The following is a 14,283-nucleotide window of genomic DNA, read 5'->3' as shown; positions in this document are numbered from 1 at the left end:
CACTGCCGAATTCGTTCTCTTTGTTCTTGTTTTCCTTATTAGGATGTCGGTGGGAGGAACCGGGAGGGTCGTCAGCGAAATGAGACACACCTCGGCCCGGGTGTCCTCAGGATAAATACACCACTTCCCCATTCATTGAGGGGACTCTCTCCATGCAGACACTGTTTGATTTTGGTTGTGGCATTTTTGTGGCCGGTTTGTTTGCTTTGGTATCTTTCAACACTCCTCGTTATCACATCTATGCACGCAACCACTCACTTACACTACTGATTACACACACCGTTGTTAATTTTATATAGGATACCTCAGTTAATAATTATATTTTTGTTATTCCTTATCTCCTTTTTTTGTTACAGGCATTGAGCCGGTTTGTGACAGTAATCATCCTCAAAATTACAAAAGCACAGTGTGTGGGAAACATTCTGATAAAGTATTGAACTGATATCACCCAGAAAAAGAAGGAAAAAAACGACTTACAAAGATATCACCAAATGGATTATTTTTCCTGATTGGGATCCAAATGAAGAATAAAGTACATTGTAGTCATGCAAAGTGTTGACCTGTTATGTAAACATACAATTGAATATTACAGTGGTGAAATGGCAGCAGTTGTGTGTTGTAAGGCGCAGGAGTCTCCCTGCAATTCACGCAGCTGCACTCGCGAGTTTGTCCAGTCAATCGGGCAGCCCTTTCAAGGTCTTCCTGTCCCATTCTTTCCGCAGCCCTGCCTGTGCACCTGGGCGGTTTGCGGCTCTTCAAAACTGGACTCCTTCAGAGAAAACATGTACAGAACACTGTTATTAGGACTGTATTGTAATGTTCACTAGATGGTACTCTATGTATAATAAATAAGGATTTTCATGCAGATGTCGGGTATAACACTTCAACAATCCATACACAACATCTTCATAGCCATACCTCACGATAATCAGGGGGCCATCCCAGTAATGTTATTAGCTAATATAGGAATCTTAGAATGGCAAATGTATTGCCAAAGCCAAGGTTATTTTCCATGAATGCAGAGCTACGTTAGTCAAAATTCTATATTTGACACTGCTTTTTTAAAACACAAGTGTGATAACTGATGAATGGAAGAGTACCACCAGGTGGTGTACTTGGGGAGTACTTTAAAAAGTGGCAATTTGTCGAGAATAAACTCGAAATGTAATTTGTCGCACTTATATACATCATATCGGTCCGCTAATACAGGACAAGTAAAGGCCTAGTGCACTACTTTTGGGATTTTTTTGGTGCTAACTGTATTTGGATGTTTACCAGCATTTGCAACTTGATAATTATATATACAAAACGGTTCATCGGATAATCCTGGTGGAATATAAAATAAATGCTTGATATTTATTTTCAGTTTCTTGAAATACTTTGCAAATGCAACTTATATGTGAAAACTGAAATGGTCTATTAATTCCCTTTCCATTTTAGTAGACACTAAGCCAGAGCAATTTACAGTAGTGAGTGATTAAATGTTCACACTTTTTCCTTGTAGGAACCCAAGCGCCATGCTCTGCCAACTGAGCCACATCACACCATCACAAACCACTTGATGTCTCAATGTGCACAATTTGGGGAGAGCGAGGTATGTTGTCACACTTTTCACGTTGTCTAACATTTACTGGGCACAATACGTCACAATGGTATAAATGTCACACTTAATGAAAGAAGGAAGACTTGGCCACATATTTTGTATCATTACACCTTCATATATTATTTCAGTACGGAGTTGCAAATCATGCCTTTCAATCAAAACAATAATGCAGGCAGAGCACACATTAAGTAAGTGGCACGGCCACTTTACTTTGAACTTTGAAATCGAACGTTCTCTGGCGTGCACATAGATCCACGGTAATTGTTGGATTCGGAATGTAATGTAATGCTGCAGATATCTTGCTTAAATGTTTAGTACGACGTACATCCGTATCTGACTAATCAGACTCATCTTCAGAGTCACAGTTCTGGCACACATAAATTGCCTGGCCTGAGGTGCAAACATCATGGGCCCATTTGTTGCCTCTCACACACTTCACCCACGTCTCCTCTGGAAGGCTGTTTGAAAACGGCTCCACACAGACGACGCAGAATCTCTCCTCTTCATCTGATGATGACTCTTCTACCATTTTTCTTTTTTTTAGTTGCCTTCTTGTTCTGTGCAGATCCAGATTTTGCCTCCCCCCTTGCTTCCCTTTCTTCAGAAACAGCCTTTTGCTAGATTGTGCCTTATTCTTTTCCATTACTAGTGCCGGCTTCACTGGTATGTCAGTTAGAATTGCTGTTTTGCGCCGTTTTCTTCCTTAGCAAGCTGGTTTTCGGGGTCCAGCTTTTGGATATGGCAGATGTCCTCTGGAGTTGGTAGTCCGTTTTCAGCAATGGCATTGCTGGGCAAAAGGGTGAGCTGGTGCTAGCATAAGAACTGGGCAGGGAGCCTCCCGGGTGGCGCAGTGGTTAAGGGTTCACGCCCAGGCTCTGTCGTAACTGTCCGCGACCGGGAGGTCCGTGGGGCGACGCACAATTGGCCTAGCGTCGTCCGGGTTAGGGAGGGCTTGGTCGGTAGGGATGTTCTTGTCTCATCGCGCACCAGCGACTCCTGTGGTGGGCCGGGTGCAGTGCGCGCTGTGTTAAGAAGCAGTACGGCTGGTTTGGTTGTGTATCGGAGGACGCATGACTTTCAACCTTCGTCTCTCGGGCGTTGTATCGATGAGACAAGATAGTAGCTACTACAACAATTGGATACCACGAAATTGGGTAGAAAAAGGGGTCAAATAAAAAATAATAAAAAATAAAAAGAACTGGGCAGGTCTGTGTCTGAACTCGTGCTAGGCAGGGCTGGAATGGTGCTGGGGCCTGGCAGGGTAGGGTTGGTGCTGGGGCCTGGCAGGGCTGGAATGGTGCTGGGTCCTGGCAGGGTAGGGTTGGTGCTGGGGCCTGGCCTGGTAGGGTAGGGTAGGGTAGGGTAGGGTTGGTGCTGGGGCCTGGTAGGGTTGGAATGGTGCTGGGGCCTGGCAGGGCTGGAATGGTGCTGGGGCCTGGCAGGGCTGGAATGGTGCTGGGTCCTGGCAGGGCAGGGTTGGTGCTGGGTCCTGGCAGGGCTGGAATGGTGCTGGGTCCTGGCAGGGTAGGGTTGGTGCTGGGGCCTGGCCTGGTAGGGTAGGGTAGGGTAGGGTTGGTGCTGGGGCCTGGTAGGGTTGGGTTGGTGCTGGGGCCTGGTAGGGTAGGGTAGGGTTGGTGCTGGGGCCTGGCAGGGCAGGGCTGGAATGGTGCTGGGTCCTGGCAGGGTAGGGTTGGTGCTGGGGCCTGGTAGGGTTGGGTTGGTGCTGGGGCCTGGCCTGGTAGGGTAGGGTAGGGTTGGTGCTGGGGCCTGGTAGGGTTGGGTTGGTGCTGGGGCCTGGTAGGGTAGGGTAGGGTTGGTGCTGGGGCCTGGCAGGGCAGGGCTGGAATGGTGCTGGGTCCTGGCAGGGTAGGGTTGGTGCTGGGGCCTGGTAGGGTTGGGTTGGTGCTGGGGCCTGGCAGGGTAGAGTTGGTGCTGTGGCCTGGTAGGGTTGGGTTCTGAATGGGGCGATCTGACCCCAGCCAGCCTGAATGTTCAAGGGGGTTGCAGCCAGAGGATAGTTGATTGCCACAGTCCCAGTAATGGGATTGTCTTCCTACATCACACGCGGTGTTGATGTGCCTCTTTAGCGGCCCGTAGACAGACCTGTCTAAGGGTTGAAGCCGGCATAATTGAGTCCATCAATGGACAGACGAGACTCGTGGGTTTTGTCCAAAAGGAGTAAACAGGGCTTCTCCTTTGAACACTTTGCATATTCGACGAAATGTTTCAGGAAGTCAACAAAGTGCACATCTTTCATCCACCCAGAGGGATTTGCCTCTCCTTTGCTGCCAGGTGGCCCGTTGATCAGGATATGATCACGGAAGTTGACATGGGGGAATATAAAATACGGAGGTATACTATTCCCTGTGGCTGAGACAGCACAGGCCAGTGTGATGAGGGTTCCCCTTTCAGCGGAGGTCAGTGACCCTTGACTACATGTGAACAGGAAGTTGACCATAGAACATGTCGTCACACAAAGTAGCTATTTGATGTTTGAGATAGCACCTCTAGTGTTGGAGGTATGAACAGTGTGACAACTAACCCGTGTGACAAGTTACCTCACTCTCCCTTACTATTTTGTACATCGTTTGTCTTCAAGGGGAAGGAAAGTCAACAGGTACAAACCTAGATGACCAGCCTATGTACAATAGAATAAAGTACATTTACATGAAGTGGTTTGTAAAGATGGTAAATGAATACTGCACAAAAAGTTGTTGTTTTCCATGTTATTTGATCAATATTTCCAATAAAGTAGCCTCATAGGCTTAATGTAGGTCACAGATTGCGTGGAGGATTGCGCGTTCCTATCCGGCTCAAGGGCTTCCCCCAAACCCCTGTCATGGACCTTGCATAGCCACGGGGCAAGGGTTTGGGTCAAGCCCCATCTGAGACAGTCATTTGACGTTCCATTATTATAACCTAACAGCCAACAGGTCTAGCCACAAGCCTCTATAAAATGAACAGGTGGTAGCCTAAATTAGTGGTAAATCTGAAACAAATAGTCTATAATGGAGATGACTCCCCTGTTTTAGGATAACCTATATGCATCCTTCATTCCTCCCATCCTTGAAGACCGATAGATGGATAGTGAAAGGAGATATTACGCTTGGCCACCAACCAAGTCATGTAATATATTCAAACAGCGGCTCAGATTAGCTGGTTTGTGTATGCAGGAGTGGTCCTTGAGTTGCCTGTCCTCCTACAGACACTTGCGTAAAACCCCTGCTTCATTGTTCATTTCTCCCGCAGCTGTTGGATAGGCCTATAATTTAATTTCACTTGCCCATCGTAACGTGTGATTAGCCTACTTGTTTTATGTTTCATTTATTCGCACCAAGGAAAAGAAGTGAAAAACAAAACAGTACAGATTTTAAAAAACGAGTAAAAAAAATGTGCAGGTGAGATTGGAATGCCAAGAGGGCTTCTCCACAGCGGGGAGGGTGAAGGTTATCGCAGTGTCTTGTGTTATATGGATGGATTTCAGAATGAACCTGGAAGAATCCATTGAAAGGTTTATGTAAACTGTCTGGGAGGCATGAGTATTTGTAGATGAAAGTGCATAATTAGTGTACATTAATGTTGTAAATAGACAAGATATTGAGTTTCTTAAACAAAGGTGCAGATGGAGTCAGTTATTTGGAGGAGGTGACAAGTCTTGCAAATGTATTTTGTATGATGAGCAATTTGTAGGTAGGAGGCATATGTACTGGCCCAGACAATATCACAGTAAATGAGATATGGGTAAACTAAGCTATAGTATAAAGTTAGGAAGCAACCCTAATGAACCAAACCACTAATCTTGTCACACCCGGATCTGTTTCACCTGTCCTTGTGCTTGTCTCCACCCCCCTCCAGGTGTCGCCCATCTGCTCCATTATCCCCTGTGCATTTATACCTGTGTTCTCTAATTACATTTACATTTACATTTAAGTCATTTAGCAGACGCTCTTATCCAGAGCGACTTACAAATTGGTGAATTCACCTTCTGACATCCAGTGGAACAGCCACTTTACAATAGTGCATCTAAGTCATTAAGGGGGGGGGTGAGAAGGATTACTTATCCTATCCTAGGTATTCCTTGAAGAGGTGGGGTTTCAGGTGTCTCCGGAAGGTGGTGATTGACTCCGCTGTCCTGGCGTCGTGAGGGAGTTTGTTCCACCATTGGGGGGCCAGAGCAGCGAACAGTTTTGACTGGGCTGAGCGGGAACTGTACTTCCTCAATGGTAGGGAGGCGAGCAGGCCAGAGGTGGATGAACGCAGTGCCCTTGCTTGGGTGTAGGGCCTGATCAGAGCCTGGAGGTACTGCGGTGCCGTTCCCCTCACAGCTCCGTAGGCAAGCACCATGGTCTTGTAGCGGATGCGAGCTTCAACTGGAAGCCAGTGGAGAGAGCGGAGGAGCGGGGTGACGTGAGAGAACTTGGGAAGGTTGAACACCAGACGGGCTGCGGCGTTCTGGATGAGTTGTAGGGGTTTAATGGCACAGGCAGGGAGCCCAGCCAACAGCGAGTTGCAGTAATCCAGACGGGAGATGACAAGTGCCTGGATTAGGACCTGCGCCGCTTCCTGTGTGAGGCAGGGTCGTACTCTGCGGATGTTGTAGAGCATGAACCTACAGGAACGGGCCACCGCCATGATGTTGGTTGAGAACGACAGGGTGTTGTCCAGGATCACGCCAAGGTTCTTAGCGCTCTGGGAGGAGGACACAATGGAGTTGTCAACCGTGATGGCGAGATCATGGAACGGGCAGTCCTTCCCCGGGAGGAAGAGCAGCTCCGTCTTGCCGAGGTTCAGCTTGAGGTGGTGATCCGTCATCCACACTGATATGTCTGCCAGACATGCAGAGATGCGATTCGCCACCTGGTCATCAGAAGGGGGAAAGGAGAAGATTAATTGTGTGTCGTCTGCATAGCAATGATAGGAGAGACCATGTGAGGTTATGACAGAGCCAAGTGACTTGGTGTATAGCGAGAATAGGAGAGGGCCTAGAACAGAGCCCTGGGGGACACCAGTGGTGAGAGCGCGTGGCGAGGAGACAGATTCTCGCCACGCCACCTGGTAGGAGCGACCTGTCAGGTAGGACGCAATCCAAGCGTGGGCCGCGCCGGAGATGCCCAACTCGGAGAGGGTGGAGAGGAGGATCTGATGGTTCACAGTATCGAAGGCAGCCGATAGGTCTAGAAGGATGAGAGCAGAGGAGAGAGAGTTAGCTTTAGCAGTGCGGAGCGCCTCCGTGATGCAGAGAAGAGCAGTCTCAGTTGAATGACTAGTCTTGAAACCTGACTGATTTGGATCAAGAAGGTCATTCTGAGAGAGATAGAGGGAGAGCTGGCCAAGGACGGCACGTTCAAGAGTTTTGGAGAGAAAAGAAAGAAGGGATACTGGTCTGTAGTTGTTGACATCGGAGGGATCGAGTGTAGGTTTCTTCAGAAGGGGTGCAACTCTCGCTCTCTTGAAGACGGAAGGGACGTAGCCAGCGGTCAGGGATGAGTTGATGAGCGAGGTGAGGTAAGGGAGAAGGTCCCCGGAAATGGTCTGGAGGAGAGAGGAGGGGATAGGGTCGAGCGGGCAGGTTGTTGGGCGGCCGGCCGTCACAAGAAGCGAGATTTCATCTGGAGAGAGAGGGGAGAAAGAGGTCAGAGCACAGGGTAGGGCAGTGTGAGCAGAACCAGCGGTGTCGTTTGACTTAGCAAACGAGGATCGGATGTCGTCGACCTTCTTTTCAAAATGGTCTCAGCAAAGAGAAGCCAGTTCATCTTGTCATGGTAGGTCTTACCAGTATGCTTTCCCGTCTTCCTGTTGCTCAAGTTCTGTTTCCTAGTTTTTCCCGGTTCTGACCATTCTGCCTGCCCTGACCCCGAGCCTGCCTGATGTCCTGTACCTGCCTGACTCTGTGTCACGCCCTAGTCTATATTTATTATGTTATCTTCATTTATTGAGTCAGGCCAGGGTGTGACATGGGTTTATTTGTAGTGTGTTTCGTCTTGGGGTTGTGTTGGGGTGTATAGATTAGTCTATGGCTGCCTGAGGCGGTTCTCAATCAGAGTCAGGTGATTATCGTTGTCTCTGATTGGGAACCATATTTAGGTAGCCTGGGTTTCACTGTGTGTTTGTGGGTGATTGTTCCTGTCTCTGTGTTTGTTGCACCAGTCAGGGCTGTTTCGGTTTTCGACGTTTGTTGTTTTGTATTGTTCGTATTTCGTCATAATTAAAGATGTATCGAACGAACCACGTTGCATTTTGGTCCGATCCTTATTCCACCTCTTCGTCAGAGAAGGAGGTAGAAGAAAGCCGTTACACTCTGATCTAATCACGAACCACTGCCTGTCCTCGGCCTGCCCGGTGTTTATAATAAATTATCTGAGAACTGTACTATCCGCCTCCTGTGTCTGCAACTGGGTTATATCCTGAGTCGTGATAAATCTTATTGATGATACCAACTGATTTCATCACTTTTCTACAGACAAATTGAATAAGATCTTTCCAGGATAACTTTTCATCAATTAGAACTCAGAGGAATCTAGTGGATGTGACTTGTTCCATTTCATTCCCAACAATTGAGATTCTGGCTCTTTCTTTTTTAAACAATATTTCTTATTCCTACTAATATTTTGTTTTACATTTAAAGATAAACAAATTATCTGGAACTATCCCGGAAAGTTGGCCATACCTGAGTTTGCTTCATTAATTAGTGAATCAAAATGATTGTGATAAAATCAAATTGGTATCATCAGCAAAGAGAAGGGGAAGTACGGTAGAAGTTACAGCAGCAAGGTCATTGTCCTGATAATAATAAATAACATTCGGACCAAGGCGCAGAGTGATATGGGTTCCACATCTTTTTTTTCGTGAAACGCACAAAACAAGAATACAAAAAAAAAAAAACTATGTGAAGCTATGGAGTGCTCACAGGCAACTACACATAAACAAGACTCCACAAAACACAGTGGAGAAATGGCTGCCTAAATATGATCCCCAATCAGAGACAACGATAAACAGCTGCCTCTGGTTGGGAACCATACCAGGCCAACATAGAAAAAAACAACCTAGATTACTCACCCTAGTCACACCCCGACCTAACCAACATAGAGAATAAAAAGGCTCTCTATGGTCAGGGCGTGACAGTCATTGATATAGATTAGGAATAACAAAAGTCCAATCATCGAACCCTGTGGGACGCCACAGGATATCTTGGCCCTTGTAGATACACAGCCGTATGCATAAACAAATAGTTCTCTATCTTAAACAGAACTATATAACCAATTATATGTTTAATCATGAAAATAGCAATAATGCAATTTGGAAAGTAATATTTCTTGACCATGTCAATCATTTGGATAACTCTAAAAATATACCAAGTGTGTATTCATTGTTAAGGGCTGTAAAGATGCAAAAGAGCAATATCTGTGGAGTAGTTTCACGAAAACCATATTGGTGCTCATATAGAATACAGTGTTGATTTAAATGTTTCAACATTCTCTGATACACCAATTTTTCTAGGATTTTAGAAAAACATGGTGGTACAGATATTTGTGTGATAATTCGTAACTTTGGCAATTTTCTAATCTTTAGGAAGAATAACAGATTGCATAGATTTAGTGAAGATATACATTACATTAAAGGCTCAGTAATCAAGGAAGACACTGATTTCACCAAAGAGGCACCAGTCTCATCATGACCTTCTGCTGATATCTTTAAGTTACCAATTACCTCCATCACTTCCATAACATCAGGTGAATCAAACTGAAGCAGAGAAGGGAAATGTCCTTTAATGTAATCCAATGGATTTCCATCAGTTTTCTCAATTTTCATTGACAGAGAGGAACATACAATCACAAAAAAGTTATTAAATTCACATGAAATAACATCAGGATCACTATAGGTCTTATTTCCAACAATACATTCAGATGGAATAGTTGTAAATGCATCTTATTCAATAATTGATTGATGATTTTCCAAGTTTTACTTTATATTGTTTAAGGATTCTTGGAATTTGTTAGTAAAATAACTTATTTTGGATATCCGAAGTAGGTGAGTAAATTTGTTTTTATACTTTCTGCAATTTTCAGAATTCAGGGGAACCCTTCTGCTGCTCTCTTATGTGGTTTATTAACTAAGGTAAAGCAGTGGTGAAATACAGAATTGAAAGATGTGAGAAAAATATTGTGAGCAGACCACATCGGCCTGATTATAAAACATTTCCCATAAAATATCACCAATCAACCTATTAAAACACACACACAATTACTTTTGTTAAATATTCCACATTAAATGCACATTAAATGCACATTAAATGCATTCCCATCTGTTCATTTCCTGCTGACAAAAAGAAGTGGAAAATTGGAAATTGGTCAGAGATGTCAGTATAATGTATACCTGTATTAGCCACATTATTCAAAGAATTTGTAAAAATATAATTAATAAGGGTGGCGGATGAACTGGTCTCTCTTGTGTGCTTATAGACGAGGGGATACAGATAGCTGGAGTATAAAGTATTCAAAAAATCTTCATTATTAATCTAATCCGAGGCTGATGCAAGGATATGAATGAAACTACCAATGTCAGAATCGATAGATGCAGCCAATTACCACGTTTTACCACCAACAAAAAAAATGAACCTGAGGGAATTTCTACGAAAAGAGATTCAACATCAATGTTATCAGATGTAAGTGCAAGGTCCTCTCACAAATAATTGAACATGTTTGTGAACAAAAATGGACACTCCTCCCACTCTTGATGTTCTACGGTGGTGAACAGTATTATAAGGAGACATGTCATAAAGCATGGTTGTCTCCTCAGTCAACCATGTTTCTGAAAGGGCAACAATGGAAAATGCATGACTAAGAGAAGACAGATAATGAACAAGGTGGTCAAGATTTTTAGGAAGACTGCGAATGTTCAAATGAAAGTTAGATATTGGAAAATGAGCTTGTCTTGGAATTAGATCAACTGATATACAGGTTGTTTAATTAACATTATATTAATCAGAAGTGATAAGACTTATTTCAGGTAAATGTCAGGAAATTTAAATCTGAATCAACACAATTATTATACTGTATTCAGCATTCGCTTCATTGATATCTAATGGGTTAAAAACCATGTTATCAGGGTTGATATCTTGCCCAACTAGGAGAGATACACAGTCGGAATCATCCAGAGTGGAAAGGAAACATAGAAGTGCATGCCTCACATGCCCAAAACAACCATATGTGTGTTAGTGTTATCAATAGGGCTACACTTCCTGCACTTCCATTGACACAGTCCACATAACACCACTGAAGGCTTCCTAGGGTTATGACATTTAGAGCAATGTGTGTTTTTGGTCATGAGTTTAGATAAAAACGTATGAACAAATTAGCGTAAATATTTGTGTGTATGTCGTAGGGTTGCCAACTGTCACGTATTAGCCCGGATGTCCCTTACATTGGGCTAAATTGGCTTGTCCCATACGGGACCTCCCTTGTCCGGTATATTCATCCAATCACAGTATAGCGTAAACGCGCCAATTCCTGCAAAGTAATTTCTGTTGTTCGGTCGGTTTAGTAGATCAAGGAAATATGGATAAACCTGCAAAAAAGAAAATACTGTGCAGCTACAACAAACAATTGGAAGAAACAAAGACGTGGGTTAAGCCCGTCAGTGGTGACTCGATGAAAGCGTTCTGTACTTTATGCCGTCGGGAATTCTCAATTGGCCATGGAGGGAAGAATGACTTAATAACTCAGCATGCATCCACGGAAATGCACAAGAAGGCCATGCTAGCTAAAGGTGCTAGCAATATCGGTGCATTATTCGTAACTGTGCGGGATATTTTGGATGATATGTACCGTCCGAAGGTGAGCCCGTGTATTTCTTAGTTGCCAGTGATGCCTCAAACGAGGGAAATAGACAAATGTTTCCAGTGCGTGTGATATTTATGTGTCTAATGGAATGGAGTGCAATGCAAGTTGTGATGAAACTACGAATGTCATACATCAAGCTCTGATGAACTGTCTGGAAAAGCATGAGCTGGATATTCGACAAATCACAGCCTATGCAGCAGATTATGCAGCAGAAAACACCACTCCGTTTACCAGTTATTGAGCAGCGCCAACAATCCCATTCTGAAAGCTCACATAGCTCATAATGCCTGCAAGCACGCCTGCTGTCAGTGGATATTGAGACAATTGTTTTAAAGCTCTACATGCGCTTCTCAGTATATGCTTCCCGAAGAGAGGAACTGGGTGCATTTTTTTGCCATTGTTGACATTGAGTGGCGTGAAATTCTGCGACATGTTTGTACACGTTTGGCCCTCGCTTCATCCAACTGTAGATCGTATCCTGCAAAGCTGGCCAGCTCTTACTTCATACTTCAGGTCCCTTGGGGAGACCTGCCCTGTGGCACTGGAGAGTATCATTACATACATTGACAAGTGGTTTGATTTGTCACCAGAAAATGTCATGGTGAAACTGAAACCGATTGGCCTCTGAGCTCTCCTTCACTGACCTGGAGCAAGTGGTGGTTGCCCTCAAAATGACAGACAGTCAGTATGGACCAACTCTATGATGAGTTTTGTGCTAGCTGAGAGGAAATACAGAAAACCAGACAAGATACCACAAAATCCACCAGTGAGAAGTGGGTGGCAGTTTTTCAAAACCTAGAGAAAGCCAACTTGATCAACATGTTCAGGATTAGTCTCATTTGTTCTCAGTATGCCAGGCTCAAATGCCTTTTGTAGACAGGATTTTCTCTTTGATGTCCATTTAAATGGTCAGACTCAAGAAACCGATGCAGCACAGAGCTGATCACAAATGAACTTCAAATATCTGTGAACTGTGACTTGTCATGTAAGGACTTCTCTCTGGCTATGCAAAAGGACAAAGGACTGCTTGAATCAGTCAAGAGCAACAAAAAATATCCATGGAAAAAGTAGACTTGGTGAGTGACTCATGCCCCTCTTTTCCTCTTTTGCATTTGAAATGTGTTTTTTTTTTCTGTGAAGGTCCAAATTGTTATTTCTTTGTTCATTTATTTTTTAGGTTTATTCACATAAGTTTACATAATAATACCGTTTTAGTAAAGTTATAGACTAAATGGAATATAAAAATGTTTGCCTTTCCAATTGAATATGAATATACACTATTCATTCACACAACACCATACTTACACCGCTGTGGCACCATGCATTTCCCATGCAAACGCCACCTTTTGTCCCTTATTTGGTAGTGAGAAAGTTGGCAACTCTAAGCGATGTTGCCTTATTTTCGTTCTTAAAGTAGTCATGGCAGCAGTTCGGTCTTCATTGATTAAGATTTTGGTTCCCTTCAGGCACTTCGCTCTTCTGAGAATCTCCTTGTCTTTGAACCTGCGCAGTTTCACCACTATACTGTAGATCTAGGCTGTCCAACTGGGAAGAAAGTGCCATTCATATGTGTGCTCTCGATGAGTTTAAGGTACAGTTTGAGTTGATCTGCCAGGAGTTTCTTGACCTTGACTTCTGTTTCATGTCAAGTTTCAGTCTTTACATCCTCAATTCCATTGATTTAAGATGTTATTGTACTCAATTTGTTTTCCAGGTAGTCTCCTTTGGAAGAGTGCTTGTCAAGTGTTGTTTGGAATATTGCGAAATCCCCAACATGGTTTTGAATGCGGTCTGGCTGGAGACATTCTCCTCCTTTATCTTCTCCACCTCTGACTGCGTAAACTTCAAACTGTTTCAATTCTATTACATCCTTAAACAGATCATCAACCCTTTTGTTGGTACAATCCATAAAGATTTTTATATAACTGTTTTTGTTGATCGAGTAGTTCATGGAGTGTAGTGCTTGAAATGTATTCCTCTTCTGAATTGAGTTTTGAAAGTATTTGTTTTTAAATATACTTAGGTATCAAAAGTAAATGTAATGGCAAAAATGTACTGAAGTGTCAAAAGTAAAAGCAGAAGTCATTTCACATTCCTTATATTAAGCAAACCAGACGGAATGATTTTCTTGTGATTTTAATTTAAACTCCAACACTCAGACATAATTTTCTAACAAAAAATGTGTGTTTAGAGTGTCTGCCAGATCACAGGCAGTAGGGATGACCAGGGATGTTCTCTTGATAAGTGTGTGAATTAGACAAAGTACTTTTGAGTGTCGGGTAAAATGTATGGAGTAAAAAGTACATTATTTTCTTCAGGAATGTAGTGGAGTAAAAGTTGTCAAAAATATGAATAGTAAAATGAAGTACAGATACCCCAAACAACTGCTTAAGTAGTACTTTAAAGTATTTACTTAAGTACTATTTGCACTGATTCTCTACATTTCCACACACGCACACATTCACTAACGCACACACCACACACATTTAGTATCACACACACCACTGCTGTCTTTATTTATTATTATTTATTTACCAGTCTACCTTGTTCCTAACTAGTTACTATTTGTGACCTAGTATATTCACAGTATATTCTGTACATTTTACAATATAGTTCTTGTTTTTATAAAAAAAAAATTATTCTCTACTTTTTGTAATACTTTTTTTATTACTGACATAGTATTTATATTTGTGACTGCTCTAGTTTTCCTGCTCATTTTATTATTTATTGCAATGTTGAGGAAGATCGCAAGTAGGCATTTTATTGCACTGTTTACACTGTATACTTTGCATATGATGAATAAACTTTGATTTGATTTTAAATGTGTTTTGAATTGGTTTA

At 43.2% G+C, this 14,283-nt stretch overlaps 2 long non-coding RNA genes across 2 annotated transcripts; one reads left to right on the top strand and one right to left on the bottom strand.

Moving 5' to 3' along the window:
• Window positions 1-484: 484 nt before the first annotated feature.
• LOC135539392 (uncharacterized) lies at window positions 485-12,925 on the bottom strand. The gene is made up of 2 exons (XR_010455611.1): window positions 12,748-12,925; window positions 485-769 (listed from the first exon to the last, which is right to left on the bottom strand). It is a non-coding gene; the product is annotated as an uncharacterized LOC135539392 (long non-coding RNA).
• LOC135539391 (uncharacterized) lies at window positions 11,074-14,264 on the top strand. Its single transcript, XR_010455610.1, has 2 exons — window positions 11,074-12,518; window positions 12,909-14,264. It is a non-coding gene; the product is annotated as an uncharacterized LOC135539391 (long non-coding RNA).
• Window positions 14,265-14,283: the final 19 nt, after the last annotated feature.

Source organism: Oncorhynchus masou, chromosome 5 (genome assembly GCF_036934945.1).
Source record: "Oncorhynchus masou masou isolate Uvic2021 chromosome 5, UVic_Omas_1.1, whole genome shotgun sequence".
Classification (NCBI taxonomy): Eukaryota; Metazoa; Chordata; class Actinopteri; order Salmoniformes; family Salmonidae; genus Oncorhynchus; species Oncorhynchus masou.
Note: the sequence above shows the minus strand (reverse complement) of the source record. Positions and strands in the feature narration are given on the sequence as shown.